Source organism: Galeopterus variegatus, unplaced genomic scaffold, assembly GCF_000696425.1.
Source record: "Galeopterus variegatus unplaced genomic scaffold, G_variegatus-3.0.2 Scaffold15, whole genome shotgun sequence".
In the NCBI taxonomy this organism is placed as follows: Eukaryota; Metazoa; Chordata; class Mammalia; order Dermoptera; family Cynocephalidae; genus Galeopterus; species Galeopterus variegatus.
This window is the reverse complement of record NW_007726126.1, coordinates 449,394-465,572: the sequence shown is the minus strand read 5'-3', so window position 1 is coordinate 465,572 and position 16,179 is coordinate 449,394. Positions and strand designations below refer to the sequence as shown.

The 16,179-nt window shown below is 38.8% G+C and overlaps 1 protein-coding gene across 2 annotated transcripts in view; it reads right to left on the bottom strand.

The window, feature by feature from the left end:
• Nucleotides 1-16,179, bottom strand: part of AAMDC (adipogenesis associated, Mth938 domain containing) — a 52,147-nt gene that overhangs the window by 9,911 nt on the left and 26,057 nt on the right. The window lies entirely within an intron of this gene.

The window sequence follows — 16,179 nt, the reverse complement described above, 5'->3', positions numbered from 1 at the left end:
AAAAAAAAAAAAAAAAAAAAAAAAAAAAAAAAAAAAAAAAGATTTTTTTTTAAAGTGTAGTAGTATATGCAAGTCATAGATTAGCAGAAGAGACAACATACAGGCACACACACATACATGCTCACCTGCTCCCTGATTTATTTAGCCAAGGAAATAGAACTGAACAGAAGCCAGGTGGCTACACAAAGCAGGAGAGATGCAGCGTATCTTTGTTGGCTTTCCCCATGTCTCTTGATTCCTTATGGGGTGTGCAGCTGCTGGTGACATACTTTACTCAGTCAGTGTTCCAGAGCTGATCACAAAGCCAAATCTCTCTCACTACTACCCTTTTACATTCAGGGTCACTTCATCAGTACCTTTCTGAAGAATTTACACTAAGACGGTATGTGTTCATGTTTAAGGGAATAGCAAAGAGTGTTGTAGGTTAGAACGCCTACATGTCAAAGAGTGAACCAAACTGATCAGCAGCAAGGGTACATCCCCCTCTTGGGACAGGATGCACCTAGTGCCCTAGTATCTCTGCCTCCAGATTTTCCTGTTCTCCACAGTGTCTCTGACAGGCAGAGAGTAGTGTCTCTGCCTCTAGATTTTCCTGTTTTCCACAAAGATCAGAAGAGATTTGGGGAAATTAGATTGTTTTCTCATAAAGTCACTTAAGTTTGTAACTTTTTTTTTTTGTGGCCGGTAAGGGGATCGCAACCCTTGGCTTGGTGTCGCCTGCACTGCGCTCAGCCAGTGAGCGCATCGGCCATCCCCATACAGGATCCAAACCTGCGGTGGGAGCGCCACTGCGCTCCTAGCGCTGCACTCTCCTGAGTGCACCACGGGGTCGGCCCAAGTTTGTAACTTTTTTAAAGACAAAAAAAAAAAAAAAAAAGGAGGGGGATATACTTCCATTTGATTACAAGTACTTCTTAAAGACTGTAAGAAAATTGGATTAGATGTCCTTTTTAGTTCCACAGCTCTGTGATCAATCCTAGAGCCACCCTGAGCTGAATAAATAATGATGTCAAGAACTTAAAATTTTTTCGGGGGATATGGCCATGGTAAATATTTAATAGAATTACAGATTAGGTTGGAGATCTTCACTTTCCTTAAAAAAAATGCATTTACCTGGATTATTGAATGATTTCTTCATTTAACAAAGAATAGCACCTACTTTGAGTAGTACCATACCATGATCCACAGACTCTAAAAGCTCACATTCTAGTATAATGAAACAAGACTACTGATTGCTAGAAATCAAATGAAAGGTCGTAAGAGTGCAAAACCATAATTCTCTGGAGATTCAGAGACTGGAGACAGCCACAGCCCATCAGAGTCCTGGATCAATGGAACTCAAGTGATGAATTTGGCTGCTGTGGCTATAGTGCAAGCCCAGGGTTTTACATACACAGCATCAGCAAAGGCCTGTGGATCCAGGCATTAGCAATGATTACTCACAATTTTGTGCAGAGGCCTGGGACTGGAGCAGCAGACTGTTATTGAGGTGTCCTCAACTTGTCACCAGTTCCTTCTGTGCTTCTACCAATCCCTCTGGGCAAACCACTAAGGCTCTCATCCCTATTGAGTGTCTGATTCTGTTCCTCTTCTTTAAGAGGCTTTGTCACATGACCTAAGGTTGTAAAAGCTTACTGTTTTTTCTTGGGGGAAAGCTATTAATTGTGGTAAAATGTCCAGCTAATACCCATCATGCTGGCTAACCAACAGGATGGCATTCTATATGCCTCAGACATTTCCCCTTATATTATGATAAATTTGCAAAGAAAACATTCCTAAATTACACTTTCAAAGAAGCATTTCCTTTCACCAAAATTAAGTGAGCATAAATGGGTAGTAGCAATACTGTTATCTGCTTGTGTTGCTGATAAAAGCAGATTCTGTGAGTGAAGGTTAAAGGATCTCTGGAATATGTCCCTTGTGGACATTGCCCGAGTCACATTCTCATTATCACTTGTCTGAATTAAGTCTCTTAAATGATCTCTCTACCTCTACCAGGGAAGAGGCCTGTTTTTGTGCCACAGGCCCCTCTGGCAAACTGGTGAAGGCTATGGCCCCCTTCTCAGAATAATGCTTTAAAATGCATAAAATAAAATATATAAGATTACAAAGGAAAAAGATTTTATACAAATGAAATTATCAAAATATTAAAAACAAATGTGCGGTCTAGTAATTCCTGTGCTTCGTTATTAGTTTAGGAGAGTAGAAATCTTTTCCAAAAGTCCACTAGCAGAATTACCCTCACAACTCATCGTGACAAGCCGCTAGTTGTTCTTTCAAAATCCATTCTTCCCCTTTTCTGGGATAATGGCTTGCTAAGCTAGAGATTCCATTTTCTGTCCCCCTTGCAGCTAGGTGTGACCATGTGATTATGCTATCACAAATAGAAAATTCGATTACTACCCTAGCCCAATTATTATATGACATACATATGTATCAAAACATCAGGGGGCTGGCCATTTAGCTCATTGATTAGAGCACAGTGTTATAACACCAAGGTCAAGGGTTCAGATCCTCATACCAGCCAAATGCCAAAAAAAAAATCTGATTGTACCCCATGAGTATGTATAATTACAATGCGTTAATTAAAACTTTTAAAAAATTCAATGGAATGTGAGCAGAAGAAATGCCACATCTAGGTTTGGCACGAGCTTTTCTTCTCTTTCCCCTTCCTTTCAAGTTAGAACTCTGGCATGCCTACCACCATTTCCCATCATTTAAATATTCTACGAGATGGTGGATCAACATAAAGGAAAAAACCTGGGTCCCTAAATGACCCTGTGCAACAGAGCTGTCCACACCTCCCCTGTCCCACCCCCGAACTTAGACTGGCCACACTAATTTATGAGAGAAATACGTTTCTAACTTCTTTAAGCCACCAGATCTTGGGATTTCTATTACAACAGCTTGGCCTTTACGCTAAGTAATCCACAGACCCACTCCTAAACTAAACCACGATTGGTTAGACAAATCATTTGGGGTAGAATGGATGTTTGGGAGCCAACCATACTAGACTGGAAGGGGTTATGTCTTACTTTATATACTTTAATGGGAATTTAACTATATGTTTTCAGAAAAAGAGAGAGAAAGAACTAGTAAGGCTAATTCAGCCATTCTACTCAAAGAACATATGCATTGGGTTGAGCACGATAGCAGACCTACATCTGCTATTACTTCCATTTCAATTTTCTAGTTGCTGCTTCCTGTGTGAACCTTTGACTCACTGAGTGTGTTTCTAGAGTTTAAAATGACAATATGCATTTTTCACACAATATGGACTCTAGTTGCAAGGCTATCTGGTCCTCAAAGATAACCACTATGTTCTAACATCGAAAGGATTTTCTTAAAGAATCTGGACTATAAGTAATTTTTTATCTGAAGTGCTGACTTTAAAATTTAATACCTCAATAAGATTCAAGGGACTATTGGCCTCAACAATCAGTCATAGGACCTAAGGCTCGGAGGGACCTTAAATATAAATGTAGCCCCAACCAACTATCTGATATTAGAACCTCCTGTAAAAATAAATGTTTGTAGATATTGGTGACCAATTGATGAGTTCTTCCCATGACTATACTCCAGCATTTTCTTCACACTTCTATGTCTATTCATATGCTTTTCCTTCCAGTAAGCCAGTTACCCTAGTTTACCTGAGAAACATCTCCTTCAAGTATCAACTCAAAGATCACACTTCTGTGAAGACTCCCCTTAGTCACCCGGGAGGTCTTAGGTCCTCCTTCCTCACTGCTCCCGTTGTACCTCTTTTGGCTCATCTACAACAGCACTTATTACCATTCTTTACCATTCTCTTTTTGCCTGATTCCCTACAGAGCTCCTTGAAGGCAAAAACAGGTGATTTAAAGACCATGCCTGGTACCTAGTAAGCAAACCATACATATTTTTAAATGTTGAATGATAAGAGTGCACACCATTCATTCATAGCAAACGAATGATGGTATACATCCAAACTCATTTTCTGGATGCTAGAATGTTTGAACTTCAATGAAGGATTCCGAAAGGCTCTGAGAAATCACTAAAGTCTGTCCTTTCATTCTTGGGAGTGTCCATGTTCTACCCTGTTTTCAACTTTGACTTCAATAAAGAAAGCAATAGGGAATACTGCTCATTTTTACTAACAAATTTAATCATTTCCACATTTCAAAATTGGCCTTCTCATAAATTGTAATACTAAATACAGTTGTAATACTAAAACATGGTACAACCTTTATAGAGGGGAATTTGACAATATCTAACAAATCTACAATTACATTTTCACGTTAGCCACGATCCTAGTTCTAAGAATTTACTGTGAAGATACACTTCCAACAATACAAAAAAAATAGTTATTCATTATAGCATTATTTGTAATAGCAAAATACTAGAAGCAATCTAAGTGCTTATCTATAGGACAAATTGAGTACAAAATATTACATTCAGAAAGTGGATTACTCTGCAGTGATAAAGAAGAAAAAGAAATACCTCTATAAACTGACATCCTGATTTTCAGTATGTATTGTTAAGTGAAAGAAAAAAAAAAGCAAGGTATGCTACTTTTTGTAAAGGGGAAAATAAGAAAAATATATTGCAAGTATATACGTACATCTGTGTTTGCTTATTTTTTTCCCCCCAAAATACAGAAAGGATAAACCAGAAACTAATAAAATAGATGTCTACAATGGAATGAGGTAGGAATGTGATGGAAGAGATAGCAAAGGGAATGAGACTTTTCTTAGTGTACCCTTTCATATAGTTTTGAATTTTGAACCATGTAAATGTTTTACATATTCAAAAAATTAAATCAACAAAGACAGGAAGGAGGGGGGACACCTAAACTTGTATGCCAATAGAAACAGATAAACCCAACTTTATATCAAATTGACACCATAAAAAAGATAATTAATTCAAGTGACACAGCACTCTGAGTGTACACCTAGGTAGGATACATTCTAAATACAAAAAAAGATCTATAAAGATCTTGTTGAATTTGGGCTGGCCAGTTAGCTCAGTTGGTTAGAACACAGGCTTGTAACACCAAGGTCAAAGGTTTAGATCCCTGTGCCAGCCAGCTGCCAAAACAATAAAAATCTTGAATTTTAGTTTGTGATTTTGATGTTGGTAGTAGTATTGGTATAGTGATTCCAAAACTATTTTGTGTGTTTAGGACAGAGCAAATATGTAATTATACTGATGGTTTGGGAAGGAGGGTTCTCACTGTGGGAGAAGGAGGAACAGATATGTAATGGAGAATGTGAGAAAGAACCTGTGCTGTTGGATTAAACTAGAGGTATCACTGTGAACTAATATACACACTCTCACACACATGCACACTTTCTGACTTTGCATACTGAAAGAACTTGGATGGAGTGACATCCCAATAAAAATGAGCATACCTCGTATCCAGATCTTGGTTTCTAGATACCATTCCCCCCTAAGAGAAACCAGGGATCCTTGAAGAAATGGCTAAATCCAGGGAAAATACATCTTTCTAGGCCAGAAAGCAAGGCAATGCTCAGAAACTGATGGGAACATGACAGAAGAACAATGACCATATTTGGGACAATTTTAACCTCAAAAATTTAAGTAATGGTAATGGATTAAAACATATTAAATTAAAAAAAAAAAAGAAACCATGAGCCCATAGTGATAATTGAAAGAAAGTGAGCTGAGATGCCGGGTACTGATCAAGTTTTATTAAAGGAAAAGAATCTGCCGGGCTGCGCTCCCAGGCTGCCCTCAAAATGGAGGACAGCACCAGATGTGGGGGGTGGGAGAGCTTATATGGACTGATACAATCAAGGAGGGGCATTATGCTAATGCAGAAGCTATGTGACTAGGGTGGAGAACTGCGCCCTTGGGGAAGCAAAAGGGTTTCTGTTTTGCAGAAGTCACGATCCTTCTAGTAAAGGGAAGGGGGAAGGGGTTTGGTAGTGGAGTGGGAGACAAGGCCAGCGGCTACTTAGTGCTTATTGTGTGCACAATGGCACCAGTCACATCCAAGATCCATCAAAAATAAAAACAGTGGTTGGGGGCCAGCCCGTGGCTCACTCGGGAGAGTGTGGTGCTGATAACACCAAGGCCACGGGTTCGGATCCCATATAGGGATGGCCGGTGGCTCACCTGGGTGAGCGTAGTGCTGACAACACCAAGTCAAGGGTTAAGATCCCCTTACCTGTCATCTTTCAAAAAAAAAAAAAAAAAAAATGGTGGGAGGAGCAGAAGGAAAGCTCTTCTTTACAGAAGAATACCAGACAATGGATATAAAGGAATAATAGAAATAGAAATATCATTTTTTCAACCACTAATGTAATTATCAGTTCAGGCAAGGATCAATGGTTAATGCTAAAACCACTGGATGGAAACATTCCTGAGGAACAAGATATTCACAAACTCTCAAGTTATTATTCTACAGATTACTTATTGATTACAAATAGGAAAATGTACCTTTGCAATGGAGAAATGTAGATGCCAACTTAATGAAGTAATCAAACTTAATCTGATCAGTAACTAGAAAAACCAACTTGATGTGTCTCCTGATATAATACACTAAGGGCATAATCACCTGTGTAGCTTTCTTTCCAAAGATAATTAAATTGAACATAATCACCAGAGAAAAATATCAGATAAATCCAAATTGTGGAACAATCTGTAAAACAACTGGTCTGGGTACCTCCAAACTGCTTGCTTCATTAAAGAGGAAAAGGGCTGGCCACTTAGCTCAGTGGGTTAGAATGTGGTTCTGATAACACCAAAGTCCAGGGTTTGATCCCTCTATTGGCCAGCTGCCAAAAAACACCAACCAACCAACCAAACAAAAAGAGATTAAAGAAACATGACAACAAAATGTAATACATGATCCTTCACTGGATCCCAGATTGGAAAGGGAAACCAGTTATACCAGATATTATTTTTTTGAAACAACTGTTATAATTTGACTATGGAGTTAATATTACGTCAATGTTGAGTTTCTTAAGTGTGATATGGAAGAAAGGCTTTGTTCTTAGTAGCTACATGCTGAAGTATTTAGGGTTCAAGTGGCATGATGTTTGCAATTTACTTTCAAATGATTCAGCAAAAATAATCATGGGGGAAGGGGAGAGGGCCACAGAGAGGGACAGATAAAGCAAATGTAGCAGAATGTTAACAACTGGTGAATCTAAGATGATGGTGTACAACAGTTCATTCTATTTTTCTTTTCCAATCTGTTGTACTGTTTGGAAGTTTTTCAAAATTAAAAAAAAAAAAGGGAGGGTTCAACATAGCCTTTCCATATCAACCAGGTTTAGAAGGTGGTGAGTAGGAAAACAAAAGCAAACGAACACAAAAGCTGAAAGGGCTAGGAACAGCTCATCAATCTTTCCTTAAGTAGAGCTGTCCTGAGCAGAAAAACCTCTATCCTGGTCAGCTGTACAACTCTCAGAAAATTATGTCGCACTTTAGGCCTATCACCTGTATCATATATTAAAATACAACAATAAAGCCAACAAAAGATATAGAACACATTTTTGTGACACTGGGGAAACCTGAAAATATACCATGTATTAGATAATATTATTATATCAATTATAATATCCTTATTTGTGGTAATGGTATGATAACTATGTAGGAGAATATTTATGTTCTTAGGAGAGAAATGCTGATGTCTGCCATGTACTTTTAAATGATTGGAGGAGGGAAGTGTATGTATGTGTGTGTGTTTAGAGAGAGAAAAAAACAAATATGGTAAACTGTTAACAACTTGAGGATTTAGATAAAGGGTATGACAATTTATTACATTATTCATATAGCTGTTCTGTAGATTGAACATTTTTCAAAACACAAAGTTGGGATAAAAGTTTCTGTATTTACTTTAGTTTTCTTCAGGTGGCTGCGAAATACTTTTGCTTTCTTATAATTTTATATTTGTTTTCTACCTTCTTTCTTCACCCCTTTCAGCCTAACAAAAAGTAAACATAAGTGAATGACCTATCATGTTTCCATATAGAACACTCTTCTCCAACAGGACAGCTATTGCCTTAGGATAGAAATGAACAGGGACAGTATGAAACAGATGAAAAGTATGGACTTTAGAGAACGAATATTTTAAGTTCAAATCTTGGTTCCAAAAACTATTAGTTGTGTGACCCTGGAAAAGCTATATTCGACCATACACATAATAGTAGTTTAATGACTAATAGAGATTTTGGAGGAGTTTAAACTAATTATTTATTATTCCAGGTCGCTGTTGAAGACAATTTTCTTAATATTTCCATTCTTCATCACTAAAAAATCTGCCCCCCCCCCACGTTAATAAAAAAGAAACCACAACATTAACCTATCTCAGAGGGAATGTCTCAAAGGCTAAAAAAGTTTGTCTTATGATATTTATAATTGAAAAGTCAATTCAGCAAACATTTATTGAGTTCCTGCTTTACAGGCACTATGCTAAACGTACAGTTCTTGTGAACCTTAGAGAGTTCACTACTTACTGAGGGAAACAGATATTCATTATAATATACGTGAACTGTGCTAAGTGATATAATAAAGGCACACAGTATTAAAGAAATATGAGAAAGGAATAAGCAGTTCTTTCTTAATAGATCTGCAACATAACCAGTGCCACTTTAGACGAGCCCAAGTACAAAATGGCACCGCCCACCTCCTCCCCTTCCCTTTATCAGAAGCCTCCTGACTTAAACAGAAACCCCCTTTTGCTTCCACAAGGATGCAGTTCTCTACCTTGATCCACAATAGCATAATGACCCTCCTTGATGGCATCAGCCAGCCCGTGGTGCACTATATAAGCTCTACCACCCCCACACCTGGTGCTGTCCACCATTTTCAGGGTAGCCCTGGGCTGCCTGCCACTTTGAGCATAGCCTGGCAGATTTTCTTCCTTTAATAAAGCTTGAATGGTGCCCAGCATCTCAGCTCACTTTCTTTCAATTCTCACAAAGATTATCAGGAAATGCTTCAAAGAGGGGATAGTGCAAAAGCTAGGAATTGCAGGATATATAAGATTTCATCAGGTACAGAGGGAAACAGGCCATTCCAGGTAAAGGAAATAGTTTTAACAAAGGTACAGAGGAATGAAAGATCATGGCATGTCTGGAAGAGAATTAGTATTTGGGGGCTGGCTGGTTAGCTCACTAAGTTAGAGCACGGTGCTGATAACACTAAGCACCAAGGTCAAGGGTTCAGATCCCTGTACAGGCCAGCCACCAAAAAAAAAAGTATTTGGTATGGAAAGCTAGTTCTTCAGATGTGTCATGAAATATAGGGGATGAGGTTCAAAGGATAACTGTATCATAAAAAAAAAGTTCTTAATCTTGTGGGGGGAGGGGAGAGAGGGAGGAGGGAGGGAGGTGTCGGTGATGGGCCATAATAATCATATACATTGTATATTGACAAAATAAAAATTTAACGAAAAAAAAAAAAAAAGTTCTTAAACACTATCCTAGGAAGTTTTTAGTTAATTTTGAGGTCTATGGAAAGCCACTGAAGTTTTCTAAGCAGAGGAGTGGCATGATCAGCTTTATCTCTTATAAATTATAACAGAAGATAGACCTAGAAAAGGTAGAAATAGGAGGCAAGAAGACCAGATGAGAGAACTGAGGCAGCAACAGGAGGCAGACCTTTTTGAGACTGAATCAACAAATACACTTTGGCGGACATGGTGGAGGAGAAGAATGGAGAAATAAAATAGTCTCCAATGTTTCTCTTTTTGGTGACTGTGGAGAGTGATGCTATTAATGGAGATAGAAAACACAAGAAAAATATCTGGATATTTGTGGGGTGGGACATTGGGGAAAGGAAACTAAGTTAGCTTTGGATATGTTAAGTTTAGGTTGCCCAAGGAACATTTCATGCAGATGTCTAACATGCAATTGACCATTTTGATAGTCTGAATAATTATTCAGCAAATACTCCTCTTGCCCTCCTACTGAAGTCAGAATATACTTCTATGCCCAATTGCTGCTGATGTTGATGAAACTGGGGAAAGCAAGACCTTGAAACGTACTTGCTCAGTGAGGCTTGCGCTTGAGCTTTGGATATCACTATGAAAAGAGCCCTGGCTACCTTATGGTCTGAAGAGGATAAGAGACATACAGAGCAGAGCCCACCCAGTCAACATGCCCACTGCAGTTTGGAGTAGAGCTGCCCCAGCTGGATCGATTAGCAGAATGATAGATGCTTATCATTGTATGTCATTAAGTTTTGGGGTGGTTTATTAAACAGACTAGATGAATGATACTACTATATATTTGGAACATTAAAAAAAAAAAAACCCAAAAATGAAAAAACAAAACAAAACAAAACAAAAAAACCCTGGAGATAATACCTCCCATCAGTTAATGGTACAAACAAATTTAGTAGCCCCAGGTAATAAGAACTCCCCTAAGACTCTCAGGCACTCACTTCCCTCAAGACTGCCTATTAATCAGCTTTTGATATACAAATCAGAGCATTTCATCACTAAGACTCTTTTTTAAAGATGTAAGTTAATCATTTTTTTAGTAACTTAGCCAACATTGGGAGGAGGGGGAGATCAACTAATGGTCTTGAGCATTATTACGTGTGAGGCATTGTGACAGGTAACTCAGGAAGAGAAGAAAATTAACTAAAAAACCCCCCAACAAAACAAGTACTTACTACGTGACAAGCACTATATACATGCATTACAAAGATGAACACATTTAATACCAAAGCAACCCCATGAAGTACATTATTTTTTAGGCTCCAACCCCAAGAGATTCTGATTCAGTAGGTAGAGGGAGGGAGGAAGATTCAGAATCTGCCTTTAAACAAGCACTCTAGGAGATGAATCACACTTTGAGAAATACCAGTTGAGAGAAAGGAAAGAATGAGAATTTACTTGAGCAAGGCAAGTTGGATACATTTTAAAAATTTATTCTTCCCAACCCATGTATTATTCTCACATCAATCTATGGCAAACAGATATTATTCTCCTTTATAGACGATTAAACAGAGGCACAGAGAGGATAAATAACTTGTTTAAGGTTACCCACCTAAAAAGTGACAGTGCTTGGACCTATGAATCTCAATGTCTACTAAATATCTCTATCTAGATGCCCTAACATATGTTCAAGCTCAACATGTTCCAAAATAATTCATTATTGAAACTGAGTAAGGCTAGGCCTGTGAATCAAAGTGACTCCATTTTCCCTGCAGAGGACACTTTGTTACTTTTTCCACTTCTCAGTCATGAGACCCCCAGGGCAAATGATTACCCCATGGGCTGCCCTGGCAAAACAGACTGAGATAACAGAGGAAACAGATATTTACTGAGTTGCAAAACCCCTCCTCAAGGCTTGTTTTACCATAAATAAAAGTTACAGATTAACTTTAAGACCCCTTTAGGAATTCCCACCTGTGCACAAAGCATCAAGGTGACTGCCACAATGACCCTCCTGGGGTGACAATGATGAACACTACTGAGCATGCGCCCATGACACAGCCGGGAAGAACAGAACGGACCACCTCTGCTGATGCTGGCCTGTACCTCTTAACTCCTTTCCCTATAAAAGACCCTGAACAGCTCCCCTTGGGGGCCTAGCTTTACTGTTGCTACCCCCCTTATGCATAAGTCTATCTCCTCTTTTAATAAAGTGTTGCTTGCTTTACTGTTGGGTACATTGTTCATTTCTATGACTCTGGAATCCGAGAGCCTAATTCAATCACTGGTAAAAATTGGAAAGCTTTGGGCACCAGAGAGGACTCCAGCTGCAAGAGGCAAGTGGCCACTGGGACTATTTTGCTCCCATGTTTCTGCTGCTGGCAAATCTCTCCTGGAGTCCCTGGCCTAAATTCTGACGAGGCAATGCTTTATTCTCTTTATCTTTCTCTGATTTTCTGAGCCCTCTTCTACTGTTTGGTCGGATGGTATCCACTACTATGCAGGTGCACCCTGGAGGGATCCCGGCTATGCTTTGTTTTTCTGACTTAAATCTAGTCAATACTTTTCTTCTTTATTCTGAAAACAGTGGGGAGAACTGCTTTTATCAATTACTGTTAATGGAATAGGTTGGTCTCACCGATTGGGACTAGGCTAAACTGGACCCCACTGCTCCTCTTTTCTCTTTGTTTGCTTGGTTAGAAATTTGGTTGAGTACCAGTAATCTGAATAAACCTTCCAATCCTTGCATCAACTTTTGGACTTTCAGGTCATTTGTTTAATGCGAGAGGGCAAGCCAAGCGTGACCTGTCCGTAACATTATTTTCTCTATCTAACCTCAGCACGCAATACATCTATCTGTTCCTCCCCTAATTTACCCAGTCTCAATGAAGAGCATTACCATTTACTCATTTACCCATGTTAGAATTCTCTCTCACCTGTCAAATCTATTTCACCTTCTTAACTGCTTTCAAATTTGTTGTCTCATTTCCACTCACACTACTACAAATTTAATAACAGCTTCATTTATTAAATACCTAAAACACACCTATCACCAAACATTAATCCTTAGATCAATTCTATGAGGTTAGGTAATGTTATCTCCATTTTATAGATGAAGACTCTGAGGCTTAGATAGCTTTGATCCTATGTATTTTGCCTCTACACAGATGAGCTCTAGATCAACACCCCAGTTTTCCCTTCTTCATCTTTGCCTGCACCTGTCTCTCCAACTATACAGGGAGCACCTCCTCTTGGATATCCGGCTGACACATAAAATTTAAGTTAAAAATTGTGCTCAGGATACTTATATTAGCCTCCTGCAGTTGTGCAAACTCACTTAATGCAAAGCCTATTTTATAATAAAGTGCTGAATATCTCCTGTAATTTATTGAATACTGTACTGAAAATGAAAAACAATTGTTGTGTGGTACTCGAAGTACAATTTCTACTGAATGTGTATTGCTTTCACATCATCATAAAGTCAAAAATCATAAGTCAAAACATTTTAGGTTGGGGACCATCTATATTTGATTTCACACTATTCTATCTCTGTGGCTACATGAGTTATGTAACTTATCTGTACTTAAATTTCCATAAATAAAGAATATGATTATAATAGTAATATTAACTTATATTGTCTTATATGGGAAAAACACAATATATAGTGCTAAATCCATTTTTGAGGGGAAACAAATCTCTCCAGTGTGGCATGCTTATAAATTGGTGCTCTAGTATAGCTTAAATTTCAGTCTGGACAACCTTTGTCAGGCACATCATTCTCCCAAGTAAGTATCTGTGATAGTTAATTTTATGTGTCAACATGATTGGGTCATAGGGTGCCCAGATTAAATATTATATGTTTGTGTGTGACTGTGAGGGTGTTTCTGGATGAGGTCAGGATTTGAATTTAGTAAAGTAGACTGCCTTCCCCAATGTGGGTAGGGATTATCCAACCCACTGAGGGCCTGAATAGAACAAAAGGCAGAGGAAAGAGGAATTGCCCTTTTTTTCTGCCTCACCACTTGAGCTGGAACGTCTCATCTCACCTTTTCATGCCCTCTCATTGGGATTTAAACTATCAGCTTTCTTAAAGGTTCTCAGGCCTTCAGACTTGGACTGAATTACACCACTGGCTTTCCTTGGTCTCCTAGTTCCAGACAGCAGATCTTGGATGAGTCAATTCTTTACAGTAAATCTCCTTTTATATATGTATATGTCTCCTATTAGTTCTATTTTTATGGAGAATTCTAACTAATACATTATTTAAAGTGACTATGACATATTCATTAAGTAAAGTATCAGCTCAGCTCCTGCATGTGCAGACCCTCTGTCAACCACACCACTGCCTACTCTTGCACCTCTCCAGCTTCACTTTATCAAACACTCAATGGAGCCATTTGGTTCAAGTAGGCCACAAAATTGATGGCTTCTTATTCCTCAATGCTATGGGTCAAATGCGTCCCCCAAAGATTCACGTATTGGAAACCTGATCTTCATTGTAACAGTGTTAAAAGGATGAGAAATCCAATTAGGGTAATTTGAAAGGTGGGCCTTTAAAAGGTGGTTAGATTGTAAGGACTGTGACCTCGTGAATGGACTTATCCATCATGGTGTAATGGGCATGGTTTTGACTGCTTTAAAAGGAGAGTAAGTGAGGAGGTTAGCTTTATCTTGCTCAGCCCATTCTCGCCATGTGATACTCTGTGTTGCTGTAGAAGAAGGCCCTCACTAGATGTGTTCCCTGGACCTTGGACTTCCCAGTATGTATCCATACTGTAGGAAATAAATTTTGTTTCTTTATAAATCACCCAGTTTCAAGTCTTCTGTTATAAGCAACAGAAACAGAGTAATACACTCAGCCTTCTCTCATCTGTCCCTTTTATATCTCCATGCCCTTCCATTCCTTTTACCAATCCAGGTATATTTATTCCTTTAAGATCCAGATTGGTAGCTGATAAGCAACTGGGTGTCAGGATCAAATCAGTGAGTTCATGCAGTTCAGAACCAAGGCATAAACAGAGAGTACTTGCTGGGGCTGTCTTTTTATGTGGAGCCTGATTATGTAGCCATAACTGTTTACAGTTACAGTGTGATACACTACATGACCTGAAATGTTTTCTTAAACAAAATGCCAAATAAAAATAAACATACCCTGAAATGTATAGCTGAGCTTGCAAAAAGCAAAGGGAAATTCATAGAGGCCAAAGGGGAAAAGAGAGTTGAAAATCAAATTGTGAAGTGATATTGGGGTTGACCTGGGTAGGGTATTTGCCATTCTCAGAGTCTTGCATTTTAACACCCATTCTGAGACTAGGAGACAAGGCCTGAACAAGGCGGGAAATTGGAACTGAGACATATCTCCCAATGATGCAAAACAGCCTTCTTAAACCCATTTTCAGTGAAAGGCTCTGTTTCCATTACTATATCATGCAGAGCTCCACTGACCTGCTCCTAAGTCAAAATTATTAAAAACAAAGCAACAATAAAGAAAAGCCAAACCAAATGAAAACAAAACCAAAAACCCACAAAAACAAACAACAAGAAAACCTCAAAAAATTCAAAGCCTCTGAAAATGGTCCTAAGAGCAAATGGCAAATGTAGGAAGATCTATTCAAGAAAATCTATAAAACTTTACTGCAATGGACTGAATGTTTGTATCCTTACAAAATTAATGTACTGAAACCCTAATCCCAATGTGATGATATTTAGAGGTGAGGCCTGAGGAAGGTAATTAGATAATGAGGGTGGAGCCCTCATGAATGGAATTAGTGACCTTATAAGAAGCAGCCAGAGAATGAGCTAGATCTCTTTCTGCCATGTAATTACGGATAGAAGAAGTCGGCTGACTGCAGCCTGGAAGAGGGTCCTCACCAGAACCTAACCATGCTGGCATCCTGATCTCACACTTTCAGCCTCTAGAACTATGATAAACAAATTTTTATTGTTTAAGGTACCCAGTCTATGGTAATTTGTTATGGCAGGCTGAACTGACTGAGACATTTGGTAAGAAAGGTGAAGATCTGTACTATTTAAATAAAGATTGCTGCCTCCCTGCCCCCTACCAGTTCAGTGAGGCCAAGACTTTGTTCCAGACTGCAGCCAAGAACACAGGGCTCCTTCTCCCCTCAGTACCCAGCTGGAAGGATTTCTTCCCAGGAGGAGCAAGACTTTAGTGTTTCTCATGCTGCCCCCAAGTTTCTGTTGTTGAGGCTAAGCCCCAGGTGAGTGTGATCAAGAGGAAGGGGTTCTCTTCTTTCATCCAATCTACAGTCATGTAAAAAAGACTCTACCTTATGCATGGCACACCGAGAACAATGGAGGAAATGCAACATTAGGGAAATGCAAATAAAAAACTGCGATGGGAATAATCCTTCACACCCAATAGAATGGTTATAATAAAAACAAAAGAAAGAAAAAAAAATGTGTTGGTGAGGAAGGATGTGGAAAAATTGGAATCCTCATATATTCCTGATGGAAATATAAAACAGTGCAGCTGCTTTAGAAGATAGTCTGGCAGTTCCTCAAAAACTTAAACATAGAGTTACCATACGACCCAGTATTCGAATCCTAGGTATATAACTAAGAGAAGTGAATGATTACATTTATATAAATATATCCGGAATAGGCACATCTACAGCAACAGAAAGTAGATTAGTCATTGCCCAGGAGCTGGGGGAGGGAGGAATGGGCACTAACTGGTAATGGTTATGGGGTTTACTTTTGGGGGTGATAAATATATTCTGGAATTAGTAGTGGTAACTTTTGTACAAGCTTATAAATATAAA